Source organism: Mus musculus, chromosome 18 (genome assembly GCF_000001635.26).
Source record: "Mus musculus strain C57BL/6J chromosome 18, GRCm38.p6 C57BL/6J".
NCBI lineage: Eukaryota > Metazoa > Chordata > Mammalia > Rodentia > Muridae > Mus > Mus musculus.
Genome location: NC_000084.6, coordinates 57,972,259 through 57,994,403, shown reverse-complemented (window position 1 = coordinate 57,994,403; position 22,145 = coordinate 57,972,259).

The window sequence follows — 22,145 nt, the reverse complement described above, 5'->3', positions numbered from 1 at the left end:
CCTTATAGTCCAGGTAAGGGTAGCATCCACCCCTTTTACAGCTGAAAGGGATCATTACAGAACACAAGTAATCAAAAAGAAGAGGACAGCTAACGATGGGGTGTTCAGCCCCAGTTGAAATATCCACAGCCCAACTAACACGCCTAAGGCTGAGGGAACATCTCTGAAGAGGAAGCAGGAAGACAGCAAGATCCAGAGGACCCAAACAAATGCTATAAGACTGTCTTCTATATAACGGAGAAGCTATTCCCATGGATCTCAATACTATGGTTGCTTAAACAAGAACTGGACAATAACACCATCAGTTAACATGCCAGTGTGGATGGGAGAAATTTAATAGGGCTCTACTCATAGATGAAGAGCTACAAGCAATTATATATGATATACATTATAATATATATATACTGCACATAAAATATAACTATATAACTATTATATACATATATAATTGGAATTGAACCCAAATCTTTCCTGATGCTAGCCAAGATTCCTAGACCATTGTATTTGTTTATAAACATTTTCCTGGTGTGGGAAGGAGAAGAGTGTTTTGTGTACTCCAGGCTGGCCTTTAGCATGCTGTGTGGCTGGGGATGACTTTAACCGTCTGATCCCCCTATTTCCTGATAACTGAGACTACAGGCATGTAAACTCACCAGGTTTCAGAGTGTGTATGTGTGCGTGCGTGCGTGTGTGTGTGTGTGCGTATGTGTGTGCGTGCATCTATGCATGTGTTTTAAAAAAAAAAAAAGAGGCCGTGAATTTGAGAAGGATTTGGGGAGGGCAAGTTGGGAGGGATTGGAGGAAGGAGAGGAAGAGATGATATAATTAAATTTTAATTGAATAAATAATGAAGTAAAATGACAAAAAAAAACACAAAAAATGTTTAAATCAGCTCTGTTTCTGGGAGATGAAAAAAATGTCAGCCAGAGACAGGAACTGTGAAGACAGTTCGCTGGATGGTGCTGCTCATGAGGAATGGCTGCATTAGCTGCCTTGGTACCCCAAAGCACTTAACAATCCAGGTGAGAATTCAAGCCTTGAAATGAAAAGTCTGAGCACAGAACTTGCAGGCCTCCAGAGCACCCACCCCGCCTGTACACACACAGCTCCAAGCGAGTCTCAGTTTGAAAATCCCATGGGAACAAACAGAAAACACACATGGGGGTTTGCCCAGGAGAAAAAGGAGTGTGGGGTGGGAGGCATGGGTGAGGGAGAGAGGGCTAGGATCTAACTACGTGTAAGAGAGCTAGGACACCCTTGCAGGGCTTAAACAGGAAAGTGGGTGAGCTCTAGCATTCAAAGCCTCCCCATGGGTCCATGAGAAATTGCAGGGTCTAGAGAAGATTGCTTCAGCAATACTGGGGAGACAGGAGAGAGAACCCACGGAGAGGGGCTGTTTGGGGCTCTGACTGAGCATATTTAGAGGTCTGGGACACAGAAGTGGAAGGAATGAGGGAAAGGACACTGGGATTGGAGCTTCCTAGGTTGGTTTCTGAGCATGTCCCGTTGCTGTCATCTGACAGGAACACAACAGATTTTCCCTAGAGAGAGAACGGTTCTTTCTTTAATTGATGTTACTGAAGAAATGGCAGGTAATTTTAGTGTATCTCTCTTGTTGCCCTGATGTAAGCCCCACAGTGAGAGTATTGAAATAACTGTTAAGCTCTACCATGCATTTCTTCGAAGCTAGAGACCTGCATCGCCTTTCTTCAGATCGTATGCATTCTACCAGCAAATGGGCGCCCAGCCGGACAGTGTGTCCTTAAACCAAACCAATGTGTCTCAGCCTGTGGTTTGTGACCCCTATGGTCTGTTATTTACATTAGAATTTATTACAGTAGCAAAATTACAGTTATGAAGTAGCAACAAAAATAATTTTATGGTTGGGGGGGTTCCCCACAACATGAAGAACTGTATTAAAGAGTTGCGGCATTAGGAAGGTCGAGAACCACTGGGATAGTCTGGTTAAACCGTACAATTATTGGGTAAATAGATAGAAAGAGTATCTTTCTAAATTACCATTTCTAATGATAATAACCCATAGTATTTGGAAGACAAGTGTCTTGTCAAGGTTACCTCCCAAAATATTCATTCAGAACTTTCCTGTGCTCCAAGCATTCTTTCCACGTGAAGAAAAGAAAGAAAGAAAACAGCACATCTCACTCACTTCTTCTTCCTAATATCTCTGCTTATGGGCAAGGAGGAAAAGAACAGTTAAGGAGTTGGGGCCAGCAAAAGCTCACTATCACATGTTTAGCATCCTCATTAACATGCATGCGCGCACACACACACACACACACACACACACCAGATAGGAAGGAAAAGCCACAAACAGAAAAGCAATTAAATCTTAGCAATTGATGCTGTCACAGAACCTCCTGCTGACCACTGTGTAACAAAGTCTCCAATCCCAATCCCGGTCCTTAACCAGCAGCAAATGGCACTGCACCCATTCAAAGGTATTCATTACAAACTAGCTAGCGGGAATTCACTCCTGCTCTGTTAGTCATGAATTAGAGCTGCCTCAGGAGGATGGCAATATTAAATAAGTCCATCCCCAAAAGAAATGCAGAGGGGAACAAAACCTGCCGCAAAGTATAACCCTCCTCTCAGGCACTCCAAATACACACCCAGCCCCGGCCACAGAGCACTTAACTCCGTCCAGCATCAAGGCTAAGCAACCGAACAACTGAGAGCAACCTGGGAAGACCAGGGTGAAATTTATGGAAACCCGCAGTAGAACCTCCAAGCCATGAAGCCCGAATCTAAAAACAAAGCTGCACCTATCAAAATGAAGGATGAGAAGCAGATAAGAAAATAACGAGAAGCAGATGGCAAAGGTATTTTCCATTAATGCCATGCCCTTCTGAAAAAAAGGCTTGAGTTTTTATGTTCTGAAAACGCTTGTAGGCAGAGACCTATGAACATTTCACTATGCGTTATTCTCTGTCTCTTTCTATCTTTGCCTCTCTCTACCTCTGTCTCTCTGTCTCTCTGTCTGTCTGTCTGTCTGTCTATCTGTCTCTGTCTTTCTGTCTGTGTCTGTCTGTCTGTCTGTCTGTCTCTCTCTCTCTCTCTGTGTGTGTGTGTGTGTGTGTGTGTGTGTGTGTGTGTGTGTGTCTACAGCTTAACCATTGTTTGTGACATCCTGAGGGGAACGGTCGGCTAACTTGTGTTTGTGGAGCACTCCGTTATCTTGAAGGCAACCATGGTATATCAATTCCCGACACTGTACTCGGGCAGGCACAGAAAGACCCAAGAGATGCCCTGATCCTCACTCTGTCAGAGGTGAGATTTGGTGTTCCTGGACCACCTGCCGCAGAGACCTTTTCTTCCTCCAGAGTTAAATTTGTGAAGTGGTACACAAATCACTGTTAACACAAAAGAATTCTTTAGCCCATCACAGGATCCGATCTCCTCTCCATATCTCTGAATAAAATCTGGGTTTTTGAAATGGCTTATTTTAAATTGGGACAATTTTATCTCGAGTATGGGATTTATTTGCCAGAGAATCCTGCATTCTTGGTGGGGGGGGGGGGGAAGAGGGGTGTTTTTTAGATGGCTTGTCTTGCTGAGAAATTGCCGTCCACTGGACAATGAAGATGCGCTCTGCTCACATAGGTACCAGTGTCTCGGGATAAGAAAACACAAAGAAAATGGAACTCAAAATTAAATGAGAGGTTATAACCTGGCTCTGATATACACCGTGTCCAAAAGGTTGGTAACACTTTGACTTCAGTGACATAGCAGGATTCCCACTATCTACTTCCCTCAACTGCTGTAGAGCTAGACAGAATAAGGCCATTAACATTCCTGGCTGGGATCAGGCAAGGAGAGGGCAGCTGGCACGGGTCCTCCTCCAGCCCCCGCTTTCTCTCCGTTGCTTTCCTGCCCTGGATTCTCTCCCAGGCTCTAGACACAGGATAACTGATGGCCTCCACATGGGGACAATCTAGGTCAATAGGACGAAGAACAGGTTCCGTGTGACCCTCAGCTATCTCCGCGGTATGTGGCGAAAGGAATTGACTCGATGAGCTGTCTGACTTGATTTCCGCACCTCAGTTATCCGGTAGCTGCCAAACTGCACTTAAGCCTGCCAGCCCCAAAATATCAGCTCCTTTCTAGTCGTACCAGACTTTCCTTCGGTGAGCTCTTTGGAGACAGAAATGTTCTTAAGGACACACCCAAATTATTCCTTGAGCCAAAACCCCACGTATGGTTCTAGAGAACAGGAAGGGCTCTTCCTGAATCCAAGTGGGTTTGGACTTCCTTCTAGAAAAAGGATAACAGAAAAGTAAATTATCTTTCCTCTTGAAATGCTTGGTATAGGAAACCAAATGACCCATGCAAAGCCAACATACAAAAACCCGGGCCTGGAGAGTGGGGGTAATTAAATGAAGCCAGCCAGCGAAGATGTTGTTTACATGCGAGCTTGATTTAAAAGACAGACTCTTTCCCTTGATAAAAATAAAATGAAGCAACTTAGGGAGAGACCTCATGTGAGACTAACATTTTAAAGCACATTATATAAACAGGTTGTGGCTAACGTTCTTTGGGAGAATATAGAAAGTACTCCAAGTGGGGCTCCCGCTATTATGGGATAACATGGGGTTTAAAATAGTTAGCATTTCTAAGTGTTTTTTGCATTACCTGCAAGTGCACCACAAATTGACCCTGTTTGCAGCATGCACACATCCCCACCGCTATAGCACATTCTTTGTGGTGTGTGGGACGCTGCCCTCAGTGCAAACCAGAGACCACCATGCGAGGTTGAGACCCCCTTTTTGGTAGTATTAATCATCTGGTGTCAGGCTGCTGCTTTTTGTGACTGTGCTCAAAGGAAGCCAGGGCAGTTTCAGAAATTTTACAGACCATTACTTATTCCTGGGAAACTATAATTTGTTTATTAAGAGGGATTGGAACAAGGCCACCTCCAGCAGACGCTCTAGCAGAGGGGGATGGGACAACTCTGCATAGTGTCCACGGAGAATCTGGGAAAGACCCAGAGGGGCTTAATGACCTAATCCAGTAAGTTCAGCCAATAGCACAGCTTGGAAAGAAACAAACACCAATCCCTTGGTGGAAAAATGAAGCATAATTAAGACAGCTCAACGAGGTGCTGCACGCATTAATTGTCCCTGGGCTTCTGTTACTATCACTAATAAGTATTCAGAAAGTATTTTTTAATTATGCATTTTAAGGAACCCAGGTACTTACTATTAACTAATCTGTTTTCAAGTCTATCCCATAATGTCTGTCTCTAAAAGACTTTAAGTCCCTAAGGAATGGCAATAGGTAAGAGTCATCAGTGTAATGGATTTGAGCCATTATTGTAATGAAGGGACCAAGAGCGTCGGATGGACGCCAGGGATTCCGAAAGGTATAGCTCTAGTCAGAGTGTGGAATGCATCACTGCCCAGCCAGAAGATTCTGTATAGGCCCAAAGCAGGAGCAGGGCTAGTAGGCCCTTCCCCCTCAATCTGTAGAGCCCTATTGGGTCAGTGAAGTTTCCTTAATCTAGTTATCAGCTTGTGAGGGAATGGGTTGCCTTCACAGATGCAACCAAAACTGTGTGTGTAGCTGTGTTCATTCACCGTAACATCCGTGGAACATAGGTGCACTGAGTGTCACGGAACATAGGAGTCAACTTAGAAATGTGTTTGTGGGTGTGCTGAGAGCCTGTAGGTATAACCCTCCATCCTGAGTACATAGTGCATCACATACACACACACACACACACACACACACACACACACACACACACATACACATACACACACACACACACACACAAAAAGAGGGAGGGAAAGAGAGCGACAGAGACAGAGAAGCAGACAGATGGGGGAGAAACCCAAGTGATGAAATACATGGGTGGAGAAAAATGTTTACAATTTAGACTTGATTCTCCTGGCTTTCTTACTGTATTAACCATGTGACCCAAACAAAGAACTACCTGCTGATGTTTTGTTCTCTTCATTTATAAAAATAAAGACCCATATCCAGGTTCATTCTATTATCTTTTTTTTTTTTCAGTTTAAAGTGTTTTCCCTGCTTGGGCTGACAGTCACCTCATCCACACAGTGGACACTGTTGTGAACTAGCTTGATGTGAGTCTGAGTCTACGTCTTACTCACCCTGTTCTTTTAAGCCTTGTCCTCCTGACCTGATTAGCCTTAACTGTCAACTCGATGTGGCCTAGAGTCATCTGAAAGAAGAAGCCTGGAGTGCCTGTGGGAATGTCTGGGAGGGATTGTCTTCATTATTAATTAATACAGGAGGGCCTAGTTCACTATGGGTGGCATCATTCCTTAGCAGTGATCCTCGGTATATAAGAAAGCTATCCCAGAGTGAGCCACCCAGGGTGAGTGAGTGAGTCAGAGAGAAAGCAAACAAGAGGCTTTCTTTCCTCGGTTGTTTTCTTCTGAATTCCTGCCCCTGAGTTTCCTTAGCAATGGACATGTGATGGTGAGCTGAGAAAACCCTGTCCTCCATTCTGCTCTTCTGGTTAACGATTGTCATGGAAAGGAAACTAGAGCAAGTCCTCAACTCAATAGTTTCTAGCTTCTTAGATGCTCATCACCCAGATGGATCCCATACTGTGACATCTGCATGACCACGAGAGAACGGAGAAAGAAATACATGTGAGCTATAATACGCCAGAAATCTATAACTTATTCTCAAGGGACACTGTGGTCCTAGGTGAAAATCCTGAGATGGTATATACGGGACCCAGGGTATTGATTTTATCCCTAGAGGACCCCTCTCCCTCCTCCCTGTAATAGTGAGCACTTCCTCTTAGATCTCAGGTGTATACACAAGTCCTCCAGACCCATGGAGCACAACTCTACTTTCCAGAAAGAGGACTCTATCCATTTCCATTCTCCTAAAACCTTCTTCCTCCACAGCTGCCACTTCAGTGGGCCACAGTGGACACTGGTGGGCCTGTGTCCCCCAGCTTCTGAGACTTTTAATACAAGGCTTCTACCATATCCAGCTGGCTTCCAAAGAGAAATGAACTGTCTTTCCCGTTATTCTCACTCTTGAAAAAGAAATACAGGGTGGTGGTGGTGGACGCCTTTAATCCCAGCACTTGGGAGGCAGAGGCAGGTGGATTTCTGAGTTTGAGGCCAGCCTGGTCTACAAAGTGAGTTCCAGGATAGCCAGGGCTACACAGAGAAACCCTGTCTGGGAAAAAAAAAGAAAAAAGAAAAAAAGAAATACATTCTTTTTTTTTTTTTTAAAGATTTTGGTTTTTGTTTTTTAATTTATGTGACTCTTTGGGGAGGGGGTGTGTGAATGCAGTGCCCACGCGGGCTAGAAGAGTGAGTGTGTCAGATCCCCCGGGACTAGAGTTATTGTGGTTGTGAGCCAACTAATGTAGGTTCTGGGAACTGAACTTCCATCCTCTGCAATAGCCGGCAAGGGTGATAACCACTGAGCCATCTCTCCAGCCCATTCTTCTCACTCTCCATCACTCACTGACTCACTCGCTCGCTCTTCCCTGGTGAGCTGCCGCTTGCTTTCCCTTAATTCTGCGCATGTGCGCCATTCGTCTTCTTTGCATCATGCAGCCGAGGAGACGCTTCTCTCGCAGAACGTGGTCTATTCCACCCACACTCTCTGCATTATGATGCACCAAGAGCTTTTAAGTTGTTGGGAATCTGAGTAGTTTGTACCCTCTGCCAAGGCAACGCTGGGCCTGCAACAAGATGGAGGGTCAGAACGGTAATTGACAATAACTAATCCCCAGGTCTGTGATCACCACTATCCGGGTTTCTTTATTCACCTCACCAGGAAGCCCTGGGGTTGTGATAGGCAATCTAAAGAATTCATGGCGTTGTGGAACTGAGAAGATACAAGATTCTTTTTGCTTGTTTGTTTGGGTTTTTCTTATTTATTTATTTATTTATTTATTTATTTTTATTTTATATCTCAATGGAAGCTCCCTCCCTCCTCTCATCCCTGTCTCACCATCACAAGCCCCTCCATCAATGACCCCTTCTTTTCAGACAAGGGTCCGAAAAAATACCCTTTGGGTTCCAAAGTACCTTAGCATTTCAAGTCACAGCAGGACTTAGCACTCTCCCACTGAGACCCAACAACGCAGTCTGGCTAGGGGAAGGGGGCCCAAAGGTAGGCAACAGAAACAGAGACAGGCCCCGTTCTAATTATTGGGGGACCCACGTGAAGACCAAACTGCACATCTGCTACAAATATGTTGGGGGCCTAGGATTTCTTTAATAATGAAAAGAGAAATCTTGTAAGGGTACCCGCCATCCTCTTGGGAAGCAGAGTTGCTGGCCCAAGGGCAATCTCTTGTTGGACCTGGACTCTGACGTGGAGCTTGGTGACAGATGCCTGTCACCTGACTTCATGACATTTCCCTCCTCTGGAGGTTTATCTGGCTTTCCTTGTTTCCTGAACTTGATTTAGGGTTCGCGGTACTATCGGGGTGCAGGGTTTAGGTTCCCATGTGCTTTGAAGCTGTTGTTCAAATCTACAGCTTTCAGGTCCCTTCCTTCCCATCACCCTGGGACAAAGCAAGGGATGTTCTTGTCTGTCTGCTGCAAAGAACATCCAGTTAATGAGCACACAATTAAGTGTGGCGCTCAGGTGACATGAGATTGGAGCCTCGGAGCAGTGCATTGTTTCTCTTCTCTCTTTCATAAGCCGAGACTTCAAAGCCGCATGATGTCATACCAAGGATGAAAGGAAGCTCTGTTCAAAAAGTGGGTTTCATTAGAGCCGTCACCATGGGTGAGCCAAGTGCCGAGAGTAACAGAGCAGCTGGAGGAAGGCCCTGCTAGCTCACTGTCCTTTAATATATGTCTAGAGCCCACCCTGTGCAGAGAGATGGGGGGGGTCACACACACACAGCCCCTTCCCAACTAGATACTGTGGCCAAAACTTGCAAGGCCCATATCTAGTGTATCTTTCCCACTGGAATATAAAAATGCCATGCAAAACAAAACAAATTAGAGACAAGTCTATGGACCTGAGGGGGAGTGGGAGAAGGGGGACACAGGAGAGGCCGGTGGGGTGAGGCAGGGTGAAGGTTCTGATTATATTTTAATTTTTAAAGAGGAAAAGGAAAAAGTCACGGGCACATGGACACCTATAAACTTTGGTGTTTGGTAACTGTTAAGTTCACGCTGACTCTTTCTCCTGTGTGTTGAGACAGTTCTTGGAGACTCAAAAGAATGATAGTTTTCTCCCATCTATCTCCCTGACAATTCAACCGCTACTCTCCCCACCCCCAAAGTCTATTCCACAGCAAGTATTCTGCCAGATGCAAAAAAATGAGAAGTCTGTGGAGCAAATTCTGAATCAGCTCCAATTAGAAGGGAGTTGGAGAGATAACAGGACAGCCAGGGCTATGTAGAAAGACCCCCATTTCAAAAAAAGATTTAAAGAAAAAAAACCTCTCAAGTGGGATGGCTTGGGCTCAGTGGGTTGCTCAGGAGCCATATCATAATAGGGGCATTTAAAAAAATATATTCTACATACAACAGAGGTATTCTAAATGGGATGGGTGGGAAGGGAGGATGTTGTCTGTGACCTTGTAAATGAAGGAGGAAAGGAGGAAAATGGACCAACCTGTCTCCAGAGATATAAGCCTAGGGGGTGGATGGAGAATAGATGAGAAGAGCTAGCAGTAGAGGCTAGGGAAACAGGAATGGACGGGTGAGAGGGATGAACTCAAAGGTGTGTGTGAACCTCTGGGTCTTTGTGTCCTCTGTTCTCTTTCCTAACTGTGTGCGGGTTCTACAGATACAAACCCACACAGTCTGGGGAGTCTGCCTGGGGAACCCCCCTGCAGTGGTCTTTCATAGTTTAGAGTTGAGTCTTGTGTAAAGAAGAACCCATGGGACAAGTTTCAAATGCTTTCGGAGAGATAGCTAATTATACCAACAGAGTTGGGAGGAACATGGATTCTTTTTTTTTTTTTTAGAAATTTATTTATTTATTATATGTAAGTACACTGTAGCTGTCTTCAGACACTCCAGAAGAGGGAGTCAGATCTTGTTACAGATGGCTGTGAGCCACCATGTGGTTGCTGGGATTTGAACTCCGGACCTTCGGAAGAGCAGTCAGGTGCTCTTACCCACTGAGCCATCTCACCAGCCCCTGGAACATTGATTCTTAAATTGATGTGGGGAGTTCCAACACTGGTATTTGGGTCTTAGAGTGGAGTATCATGAGTGACATGTGGATCTTTTCGAATTCCAGTGTCCCCAATGTGTGTGAAATTGCTTGCCTACCAAACTTTTGAATTAGGATGGAACACTCTAGAGAAAAGTGTGATAATGCTGGGATTATATCAATTTTGAGATGCATGTTAGGGGCTGTGTGTAAGTGAAGCCAATGTCTAGGCTCTGGGAGGAAACACTTGCCATAGAATGAAGAGAACTGGAGTTTGTATCTATCTCTAGGGCCCACACAAATGTCTAGTGGATGTCCTGACTCAGGGGTAATTACAGCCTTGGAAAGCAGAGCCCAACAGTATCCTTCAAGCAAGCAGACTAGTGAGATTAGCCATATAGATGAGCTCTGTGGTTTACTGAGAGACCACACCTCAGACAATGAGGTGAATAGTAATGAATATTTCTAACATGTACCTTAATCCTCTACACATACACACACACACAAGTGCACACACACACATATGTGCATACATATGTTCATTCACACCACACGCACATGTAAAAGAAATATATGTAGATAAGTCTTTAGCATTGATAGCAGAATTAGGAAATTTAGTACAAAAATATTTGTCCCCCTAAGGTTAATACATTGTTACCAATAGAAAGATTTCAACAGTCGGGAGTCAGAGGCAGGCAGATCTTTGTGAGTTCAAGGCCAGGAAGGGTTGGTTCTATGGTTTGAAGTACAGCTAAAGTGGCCTGGAGCCATAATAAAAGCATTACTGGACCTGAGAGATGTCTCAGTGAGTAATAGCGGTAGTTAGAAGAGCCTGAGGACCTGAGTTCAAATCCCCATGTAAAAGCCAGGCATGTCTGCACACGCCTGTAACCCCAGCAATGGAAGGTGAAGACAGACAGATCGTGGAAGCTCACTGGCAGTTTAACAGAGACAGTGGGCTTCATGTTCAGTGAGAGACTGCGGAGAGCAATAGAGGAAAGTACCCGAAATCCTTTCTGCCTTCCAAATGTGTGTACAAGGATACATGAATACATGCATGTCATGCCTAGTTAGCTATTACATTTTATTTACTTATTTAAATATTTCTTTTTTATAATGTTTATCTATTTCATGTATGTGAGTACACTGCAGCTGTCAGACACCCCAGAAGAGGGCATTGGATCCCATGGTTGAGAGCCACCATGTGGTTGCTGAGAATTGAACTCAGGACCTCTGGAAGAGCAGCCAGTGCTCTTAACCTCTGAGCCATCTCTCCAGGCCCAAATCTTTCTTCCTTGATGCACCATTGTATGAGAAAAATAAAGCCCCGCCTAGTCATTTCTAGAAACAGTCACTTTTATGAGTTTTCAAGTTTCAGGCATGAATTTTGTTAATTACAAGATTACATGCAAACATAGACGGGCTTACCCATGGAAACTTATCTCCCTCCGACACCCTGAAGCTTTAAGAGAGGAGAGTTCACGAATGTTGCCCACCTAGTATCAAGCATGGAACCTGGCCTGCCTACGCCTTGGTCTATCATTGCTTTTGAGTATTTATCCTTGACACCGCTCCTGTCCATGTGGCCTCATGAGCAGATACCTCTGCCCCTTAGGTCCTGCTCGGGGCCTCCCTACCTAGCAGCCATGCTTCTGGACTTGTAGGATCTCCCTTTTGATATTTGCCGTAGAGCTACTAGAGTCCCTTGTGAGCCATGCCCTACCCTCAGCTCCTTGTTGGGTCAGGCTGGACTCGGTAGAGCTTCCAAGGACTTTCAGATTCACCTTTTATAGTTCACAGTGCACATTCAGTTCCTTCCCAAGGAACTAAGACACAGGCTCACTTTGTTTTAGCATCACAAGATCCATCATGTATATTATTATTATTGGGGGTGGGGAGAGGGCCTTTCTTCATGAGTGCCACCTCAAGGACATACTCCTAAGCTCTTCTGACCCAGAATATATTGTCCTAACTCTCTTTATCTCTTGTTCAAACCCTTTCTTCTTTTATAGAAAACTCAGGTTCGGTAAGGGTACATTTACCTTGTAGAGAGGGGGATAAGGTGAATTGGGGCTGGTTGCCCTATCCCTTAAGGTACCTAACTATGGTTGAAAGATCATAGGACTGAGATCTAAAGACAGAGTCTTTGTTACTCGGTTCCTTCTGGATATCCCTCCCTTTTTTCCAGACAATGTCTGGCTCTGGTCTCAGCCCAGCTGGCAAGGACATAGAAGTGCAGGGAGGAGGCCCGTCAGTGCTCCACATGCCCCTCTGCTACATTAGTTTTATATGACATACACCCTAGGTGTGACCTACAATGTTCCAGTTTTCGTTAAAACTTGCCCGCCTCACAGTCTGATTACATCTGGCCCTGAGTCATCTTCCAGCCGCGGTGTTGTGGGCACAAGCTATCTGAGCACATTAAAGCTGGCTGGGAAGGCACAGGCCACACACCCCTGGCCTGAGGCAAACTACTTAGCTCCCCCAGAGTCTCAGAAACCCAAGCCTTCCTGCACAGCAGGAGAGCAAGGATGGAGAGCAAGAGCCAAGTGGGAGGTTGGTCTCCCCATGGCCAGTCCACATCAGGATGGAAACCCTGCCAGGATCAACAGTGTGGCTCCTGGCAAGAGCCCCACTGAGTTCCCTCGGCTTTGGTCACCAAGAGCCGTGTGCTTTTTCTGAGGTGTGGGTTTAAAGACTGATCTCCTGAGGCCTGGCACACAGCTGAAGTTCTTACAGAAGAGATGGGGAACTGACGCCTTTCTACGAGGGGGTTAGGAAAGCAGGAGCCGTGGGCGGCTCCTGGGAAGGGTTTGGTGATAACTCACACACCTGAGCATCCACCTCCACACTCAACAGCCAGTGATGTGGAATGACTCTTCGGAATGTCTGCTATGGATGGTCTCTTTAGGACCTATGAACTATCAAATGAAACCTTTCACCCCACAAGGCAGGAAGGCCAATAGAGTGCTGCCCGGTAATGCCCGCCTTTCCCCTCATCATTTCTGTTGTGCATTTTGCTTTTGTCTAAGCTAGGAAAGACATTGTGGGCAGGATTATTTAGAAAATCTAAATAAATAATGATCTAGGTCTATCCGATCTGACAGAAATAAAGGTATAGAATCTTGCACAGATGACGCAAATCAATTTTCATAATTTGTATTATAATAGTTTGAGTTTACAGTTGATTGTTCTATTATATGATAAATGTTTGTTCCGGTTGAATGAATAAAGGGGGAGAGCTGGAGAGACAACTCAGGAGTTAAGTGCAACTTATGCTTCTGGGGAGGGCTGGAGTTTGGTTCCTGCACCCACATCAGGAGGCTCACAACCACCTGTAACTCCAACTCCGGTGGATCTGCTGGTCATTTCTGGCTTCTCTTGATATCTGCATCCACAAATGCATCTGTATGCACAGACACAGAGGGTCAAAAGAACTGGACCCTGCAGACACAGGGGATAAAAAGAACTGGACCCTGAAGAACCTTCACCTCCTTTCCATTGAAATACAGCAATGCTGCCCCTCCCTCTGATGGCTTGCACCGTCCACCCTTGCTTCTTCACTGGGTCTTCCTGAGTCTGTCAGGTCACGATGCTATTGTATCAACCACACGTTCTGGTGTTGCCCTTAACAACTTTTTTTTTTTTTAAATCTAGGGGCTGGAGAGATGGTTCAGTAGTTAGGAGCACTTGTTCTTCTAGAGGATCTGGGTTTGATTCCCAGCACCCACATAAAGGCTCATAACCATCTCTAACTGCAGTTTCAAGAGATCCAATGCTTTCTTCCTAGCTTCAAGGGCACTCTATACACATGGTGCACAGATATACAGGCAGACAAAACATAAAATAAACATAAAGGTTAAATTTAAAAACAAAATAAAGACTTAGAATTGAAATAAAAGGAAAGGGAAGGGAAGGGAAGGAAGAGGGGGAGGGGGAAGAGAAGGGAAGGGAAGGGAAGGGAAGGGAAGGGAAGGGAAGGGAAGGGAAGGGAAGGGAAGGGAAGGGAAGGGAGAGGGGGGAGAGGAGGAGAGGAAGGAGGGAGGGGAAGAGGAGGAGAGGGAGGAGGAAGGGGAAGGGGAAGGGGAAGGGGAAGGGAAAAGGGGAAGGGAAGGGGAAGGGGAAAGGGAAGGGAAAGGGAAAGGGAAAGGGAAAGGGAAAGGGAAAGAGGGGGAAAAGGGAAAGGGGCGGGGAGGAGAGGAGAGGAGAGGAGAGGAGAGGAGAGGAGAGGAGAGGAAAGGAAAGGAAAGGAAAGGAAAGGAAAGGAAAGGAAAGGAAAGGAAAGGAAAGGAAAGGAAAGGAAAGGGAAAGGAAAGGAAAAAGCCATCAAACCTCAGACTTCATGGCTTGGCTTACGGATCTGAGGTCTGGATTAGCAGTGGTTATCTTGGGCAGGCATACTTGGGAGCTAGATTCTTGAAGCAGGTTAAGGAGAGGCAAATGGGTGGTCTTCTGTGCTATGGTGGATTTAAGGGCACCAACTTCTAACCACCCTCTGCACCAGGGGACTTTGGGGGACACGGAGATATTTTGTGATCTGACAGCACGCTTCACAGTGGGTAAGGTCATCTGTTCTGAGAGGGTTGTCTGTAAGGCACAGGGGGAGGAAGCTGAATGTGATGGACAAAAGAGCAAAACCTTAGATTGGAGGGGCCATGGTGGTTGGATTAGGAGAATAAACAATTCTGGGAGCATCCTGGACCCATTAGAGCAGCCGAGTGTGATAGGCCACTGTGTAGGCCGCCTGACTTTTTCTTTTAAAGGAGACAATAGTTCAAAATGGCCCCAAATGTATAACCTTTGCAACTTTGCTTCCTGAGCACTGGGATTCCAGGGGTGCTCTCCCACCCTTAGCTCTTAGTTCCTTTCTTCCCACTACATGTACCTAAGAGACACCCCCATCACAACTGAATCTTGGCATCCCAACATCCAAATTGCAGTGTGACTATAACCCGTGTTTCCGATAACCCAGATATTAATGTCTGTGGCACCAGGGCTTTTGCCTTATGGTGATGTCGGTCTTTCTAAATGGCCACACAGTTTTCTCCTAAAATACTGGACCTACAGTTCTGTTAGCCTGGGCCTGAGCCATGCAGTCTTAAGCCTATCACCCTGTCTCTCACCTCTGCTAGAGAATGTTCTCTCAGCCTTCCTATCCTGGTCTTCCATCTGTCCCCTGTTGTGACCTCCTCTTTTACAGTGACGCCAAGTTTAAAGACACTTTGAAACTTTATAGACATTTGAGCCTCCAAAGAGGACCTTAGCCAAGCCTGTGTTCTCTGTGCTGGGCCCTGGGCAACCTCGCCTCTCTCTCTCTCTCGCTCTCTCTCTCTTTCTCTCTCTCGGAATGGAAATTCTATGGGGTAAAAAAGAACTTGACCCTGAAGAACCTTCACCTCTTTTTCACTGAAATACATCCAGTGCTTCCCCTCCCTCTGATGGCTTGCAGGAAGCTTCCAGAACCCACCCTTGCTTCTTCACTGGATCTTCCTGAGTCTGTCAGGTCACGATGCTATTGTATCAACCATAGGTTCTGGTATTAGGGGAATGGAACACAGATATATGGATTGGCAATTCCCACAGATGCTCATATGGCTTCTTGAGCAACCAAGAGTGACTTCTGTGTGCCAACACTCTTCAGTGCAAGCCTGAAGGCTCCAGGAATCCAGATTCATTCTGAGCCTTTGTTTGGGGCTAGAGAGATGGCTCAGAGGTTAAGAGACTCTTCTAAAGATCCTGAATTCAATTTCCAACAGCCACATGGTGGCTTATAGCCATGTATAATGAGATCTGGTGCCCTCTTCCGGTCTGGAGGCATATATGCAGGCAGATCGCCATATACATAGTAAATACTTTTTTTTTAAGTAAAAGGAAAGTGAATTTGTCGACCTCAGAAAACAGAGCATTTACCTCTCAGTATCCATTCAACTCTTAGCTTAGTTTATAACTTTAAAATAAGGGAGTGTTGAGGAGAGTCTCTACTTATAACTCCTGCCCAAAGCGTTACATTCAAGGGGATACTCTGAGATTGAGTAACACACTGTAGATTTGTCCACTCTTGTCTTATAGACTCGTGAAGCCCTCACAGATAAATTGAGAAAGGTGTGAATGCTTTGATTGGCTTGGACTTGAGAGTCAAGAGTGGAGGCTAGTCTTCACGGGGCAGTAGCCCTGTGGCTTTACGTGTCTTCTACAGTTCTTCAAATCCATGGTGCCCAGATGTTTGCAGACTTCTTCTGTATCCATCAAACTCAAGTTCTCGGAGTCAGCAAAACTCAGAAGCTTTTCAAGGGCTTCTTGAATCGTTCACCCCTGCTCTTATCTGAAGGGTAACCGACTTTACAAGCGTGTGTTTGAGGAATCCCTAGCCTGCTGACACTGAGGAAGGTTGGCGGCTGGACTGAGTTCATTTGGTTTCCAAAGATGGATGGATGGGCTTCCTTGTACTGCCGCTCATTCTCTTCCCGTGGAAGGAAGGCCTGCTAGTTTCTACTAACACACACCCACGATGGACTCACAATAAAAAGTCATTTGCCAGCGAGAAGATGCAGCTACAAAAGAAGTGTTTCTCTGACAGGAATTTACACTTCAGGAATGTGTATTATGCAGAGCTCAGTGGTGCATACCAGTAATTCTAGACACGTGGGAGGCTGAGGCAGGAGAACCTGCTGACCTGAGGAGTTTAAGACCAGCCTGGAGAATGGTTTAAAAAGTGACCATTAATTCCTATTTGGTGGAAGTTTCTAAGAACTAATCTTCATCCTGCAAATAAGCTTTAAATTTACAATAATATCTTTAAAAGAATAGACAGATTGCACAGTGTATGCACCATTATCGCAAATTGTACATGCACACATACGTGCACACACACACATACATTTGATATATTACTTTGGGTAAGGTATAGAAGGTTTCCTTCTCCCTTGTTTGTGAAATCTGGGTGCTTCATCCCTGGACTCTGAAATTCCTTCTGAAACAGTGACTGCTTTTGTTGTGATTGTCTTTAGCAAAACATGAGTAGGTGAAAAATGAATCCAAAATAGTACTCACATTGCTTTGACTGTTAGTTTCCCAAATTTGCTACTCTTGAAACTTTTTTTTGTTTTTTTGCTTTTTGTCTTTCCCCCTCCCCACCCCCCACGCAAAATCTGGAGCAGTTTTTCAAAAGAAGTGTTTCACAGGTTTCACAGACCTTAGTTTAGCTCTTTCCTGCCTCCTCGTTTGAGTTCATTAGATAAAGCAAATGACGTTGCTTAGCACGCGATTCCTCAACAGCCTCAACACTGCAGAGAAGCGGGTGTAAGGGGGCTCACGAGAAGTACATACAGGCGGATTCCTCTGCTTTCCGTGGGACCCAGTAAGAATTTTTCCACAGTAGAGTGGACATTGCGCCAGACTCGGCTTGATCAACAGCTCCAGAGGCTCTTTCCCAAAGACAGGAGCAATACTGCCATCTACTGTTCGCAGTCGCAGTCGCCGAGCAGAAACTACTTTTAAAAGCCGAGACATTGAAAAGTTTTCGGGTTTTGTTTTTTTTTGTTTTGTTTTGTTTTGTTTTGTTTTGTTTTGTTTTGTTTTTGTTTTTGTTTTTGTTTTTGTTTTTGTTTTTGTTTTTGTTTTTGTTTTTGTTTTTGTTTTTGTTTGGTTTGGTTTGGTTTGGTTTTCCCTATAAAATCAATAATTCCAATTCTATTTGTACCCCAGGATAAGTCCTGCTGTACAGAATCTCAGTGTTTAAAAATTCCCGGGAAGTCCCTCAATCCCCTCCACATTAAGCCTAGACCTAATTTGGTTCATTTTGGTCAAACGTCTCCCAAATTGTCTAAAGTGTATCTAACCTCAAATATCTGCCTTTAACTTAGGTGCATTTTGTAACGAGTGGCCATTTGTATGTGTTTTGCTGCCTTGACTCTGCAAGTTGGAAAGTCAGGGGGTGCCAGGGAGGTGGCGTGAGAGATACGGAGAAGGAAACATTGGTGACCTTAGCTCAGAAGGAAATTGTCATTGTTGGATAGAAATAAGAGCCTGCAAACGCGGACTCAGTCCCCTGATGCAGCCCTATGGGGTCCCTGGCACAGCAGTATCGTCAACTAAAACGCTTTCCTCTGCCATTGGGGTGATCTCTAATGCACACTAACAACTGGCAGGCTCTGGACTTTGGGGGGTTTTGTTTCTTCTTCTTCTTCTTCTTCTTCTTCTTCTTCTTCTTCTTCTTCTTCTTCTTCTTCTTCTTCTTCTTCTTCTTTTTGTTGAAGTAGGACTCCATTGTCTCAGGCTGGCCTCCATCGTGCTACATAGCCAAGGACGACTTCAAACTTCTAATCCTCCTTTGTCCTTCTCCCAATGAATCGGGATTACAGGTGTGCTCCCATACGCCCATTTTATGTGGTGCTAAAGATTGAACTCAGGGCTTCGTGCAGTCGGAACAAGCCGTCGTCCAACTGCGCTGCATTCCCAGCCCCAAGCCGAGCTCTTTTTTTATTAACTGTAAAGTGGTTTTGGAAGCATTCTTCATGAAAGGCACTTTGCAAAGTCAAAGGCACTTTTGCTGGACTAAAGCAAGAGAGGAGGCTCCGTTCTGTGTTGGTCTGCGAGCATACTTGTCCGGCATGTTATTTTTCCATCACCTCACGCGGCTCAGGAAAGTATCTTTCATCTTGGTATGGCTCCCTTCCACGCTTCAATGCTAGATGGATCCTTGGTGGACTGTTCTGGCCGTGGGCTGTGTTCCTCATCTACTAAGCAAAACTATAGGAATCCTATATAATCTGGGAGGCGTCAGCTCATTTTGCACAGACAATAAAATAATATTAAGTGCCTTTACCTCATCCCAGAATGAACTGCACACCCTCACCGAGAACAAGGCCCCTTTTCATACCACAGGCGTGAAGCAAGGTGGCTTACTCAGAGTGGGAATTCTCACATCTCAGAAACTGTGTTTGTCTCCACCACAGGACCAGATGGCAACCCTTAGAGATTCCAGTTTCTTTTGGGGTCATTTCCCTCCAGGAATCGGCATCAAAGTGGTCAGGGTCCAGGGCCAGGCTGCGGTACACTCTCCAGGGAGGTGGCATCGTTTACTTTAGACCCACACGGAGGAGTTTCCAAACCAGAATTATTAGGGAAAGCAGGGAGGGGACCGTTAGGGGGAAATGCTGCTAACACCTGATCCATACATTCCTTCCTCCACCTCTCCAGCTCGTAATCACTCACAGACGTGCACTGTGTGGGAACCGAGGGGCCGCTTCGACTCACACAGTCCGGGAACAGAAAACCACAGAAGCCTGATCCAGACCTTGCTTCTAGCGTGATGAGAATTGTATTTTTATTTCTGGGGAAATAATTTGAAAACTGAAGTCAAACGCAATCTTACCAGTATTTTCTTCTCTGCATGTTTTTGTTTGTTTGTTTGTTTGGGGTGTGTGTGTGTGTGTGTGTGTGTGTGTGTGTGTGTGTGTGTGTGTGTATGTGATTGGCAATTTTCTGCTTTTTTTTTTTTCTGCTGAGAGCAAAAAGAGGTCTGTTAAAAATCTCAGGTTGTGGATCTGTAGACAGTACAGAGTGCTGGTAAAGGGCTTGTGTTCCATTCTGTCTCCAGTGCCACCACAAATAATCTCTGCAAACTATCCATACAACAGGGAATTAATGTTTAAAATATATAAAGAACTCTAAAAATTAAACACCTCAATTCATCCACTCAATAAATGGTTTTCAAAAGAAGAAATACAATTTGGCGTGGGAGCCGTGGGAGGGGAGAAGATAGGACTAAACAGTCTATTTGGAACATTAAACATGATAAAAGTAGGGAAAAAATCTCTTATGAAGTCCTCTATGAAAGGAAATTGTGAAAAGTTCCTGATTAGACAGAAATTGTTCCATCTTCAAGGAAGAATACTCAGCGTAACTGTGGCTTCATAGAATGAATTGGGTAGTGCTCCTTCTGTGTCTATTTTGTGGAATAGTTTGAAGAGTATTGGTATTAGGTCTTCTTTGAAGGTCTGATAGAATTCTGCATCTGGTCCTAGGCTTTATTTTTGTTTGGGAGACTTTTAATGACTGCTTCTATTTATTTAGGGGATATGGGACTGTTTAGATGGTTTATCTGATCCTGATTTAACTTTGGTATTTGGTATCTGTCTAGAAAATTGTCCATTTCATCCAGATGTTCCAGTTTTATTGAATATAGGCTTTTGTAGTAGGATCTGATGTTTTTTTTTTTTTAATTTCCTCAGTTTCTGTTGTTATATCTCCCTTTTCATTTCTGATTTTTGTTAATTTGGATACTGTTCCTGTGCCCTCTGGTTAGTCTGGGTTAACCTATCTTGTTGATTTTATCAGAGAACCAGCTCCTGGTTTTGTTGTTGTTGTTTTGTGTTTTTTTTTGTTTTGTTTTGTTTTGTTTTGTTTTTCGAGACAGGGTTTCTCTGTGTAGCCCTGGCTGTCCTGGAACTCACTCTGAGGACCAGGCTAGCCTTGAACTCAAAAATCCGCCTGCCTCTGCCTCCCAAGTGTTGGGATTAAAGGTGTTGCTACCACTGCCCCACCCCCTCCCATTCCTGCCATCTTTATCTGATCTTTGGTTGCATCTATTACCCTACTTAAAAGTCTAAAGCTGTTTAGTAATTCAAGAAGTTTGGATCCTTTTAAACCACCTTTCATATAGTTTTCTGTTCCCTAGAGGCTTTCTAAGATTTTAAGATTTTCTTTTTTGCTCAAAAGAACAAAAAAAGCTTTCCTATTCTAAGTCTGTAAACTCCTGCAAGAGGCTCCAATGCAGTTCCATGTGCTCTTGCTTGTGAGCCAGGGTGTATCTAGTGTTCGTGAGAGAGCCATGTACCAGTAATCCGTGGAGCGATAGAACTAGATAGCCACCCTTTCCTAGCATTCCCGGTATCAATACTCTGACATAATGGTAAACCAAGTTCATAGATCAATATTTTTAGACCACGTGGATATTGTATGTTTGGATTGCAAAGCCTTGTAAAGATGATTTTCAGCTTGTAATTCGGATTTTGTTTTCCAATTCACCCTGGCCAAGCAATCACCCATCAATCCCTTTCCACAGTTAGCAGTTGGGTGAGCTTTCTTCTGGCTTGTGCTGATTGGACAGTTGTGGCTTTCTGAGGTCTGAACAGCCTCTATGCCAGACTCCGGCCCTGAGTGCAACTCGAGCTGCATCTGCCATTCCGTGTACTGTGTGTGGCCCTGAAAACTGGAGCTCTGGCCGAGCCTGTGCCTTTCCTATAGATAAGCAAGCACAACCACAGCCGCTACCTACTTCTACTTATTGTCTCTTAAATGGACTCAGTGTGCATAGGAAGTTCTAATGTCCTGGCGTTGTGTTTTATAATCTTAGCTACACTGATGTATGAAGTGCTAATTCCCTTATTACAATTTGTATCACAGTTTGTCTCTTCTTTTGAGATGTTTGGTTTTATATTTTTTAAAAAAAAAATTTAAGTTAAAAATAGATTTTTTTCATACAAGATATCTTGATTATGGTAACCTTCCCGTGACTTCTTCCAGATCCTCCCATCCTCCCCGCCTCCCCACCCACCCAAATCCATATCCTTTCTTTGTCTCTCCCATCAGAAAGCAAACAGGCATGTAAAACTAAAAGAAGATAAAATAAAAACAAACCCGAATAGGACAAAACAAACAAAGAGCCGAAGAAAAAGCACACACACACACACAAAGACCCCACACATAGACACAGAAACACACACATGAGCATGCACAGAAAGAAATCCCATAAAAACACAACATTGGAACCATAATGCATAAGAACAATACCTTTAGGGTAAGAAAAAAAATGAGAACTTCCTCTCCCTCAAAAAACTCCAAAAATACTATTGAATTCATTGTGGGTGGGCAATCTACTACTGGGCATGCAGCCTGGCCTTAGATTGGTTTGTCTATCCAGTGAGACCATGTTGGAGAAAACAAAGTTTTTATTTGTAGATAGCTTCTGAGTTGGGGATGGGAGCTCACTTCCACTTCCC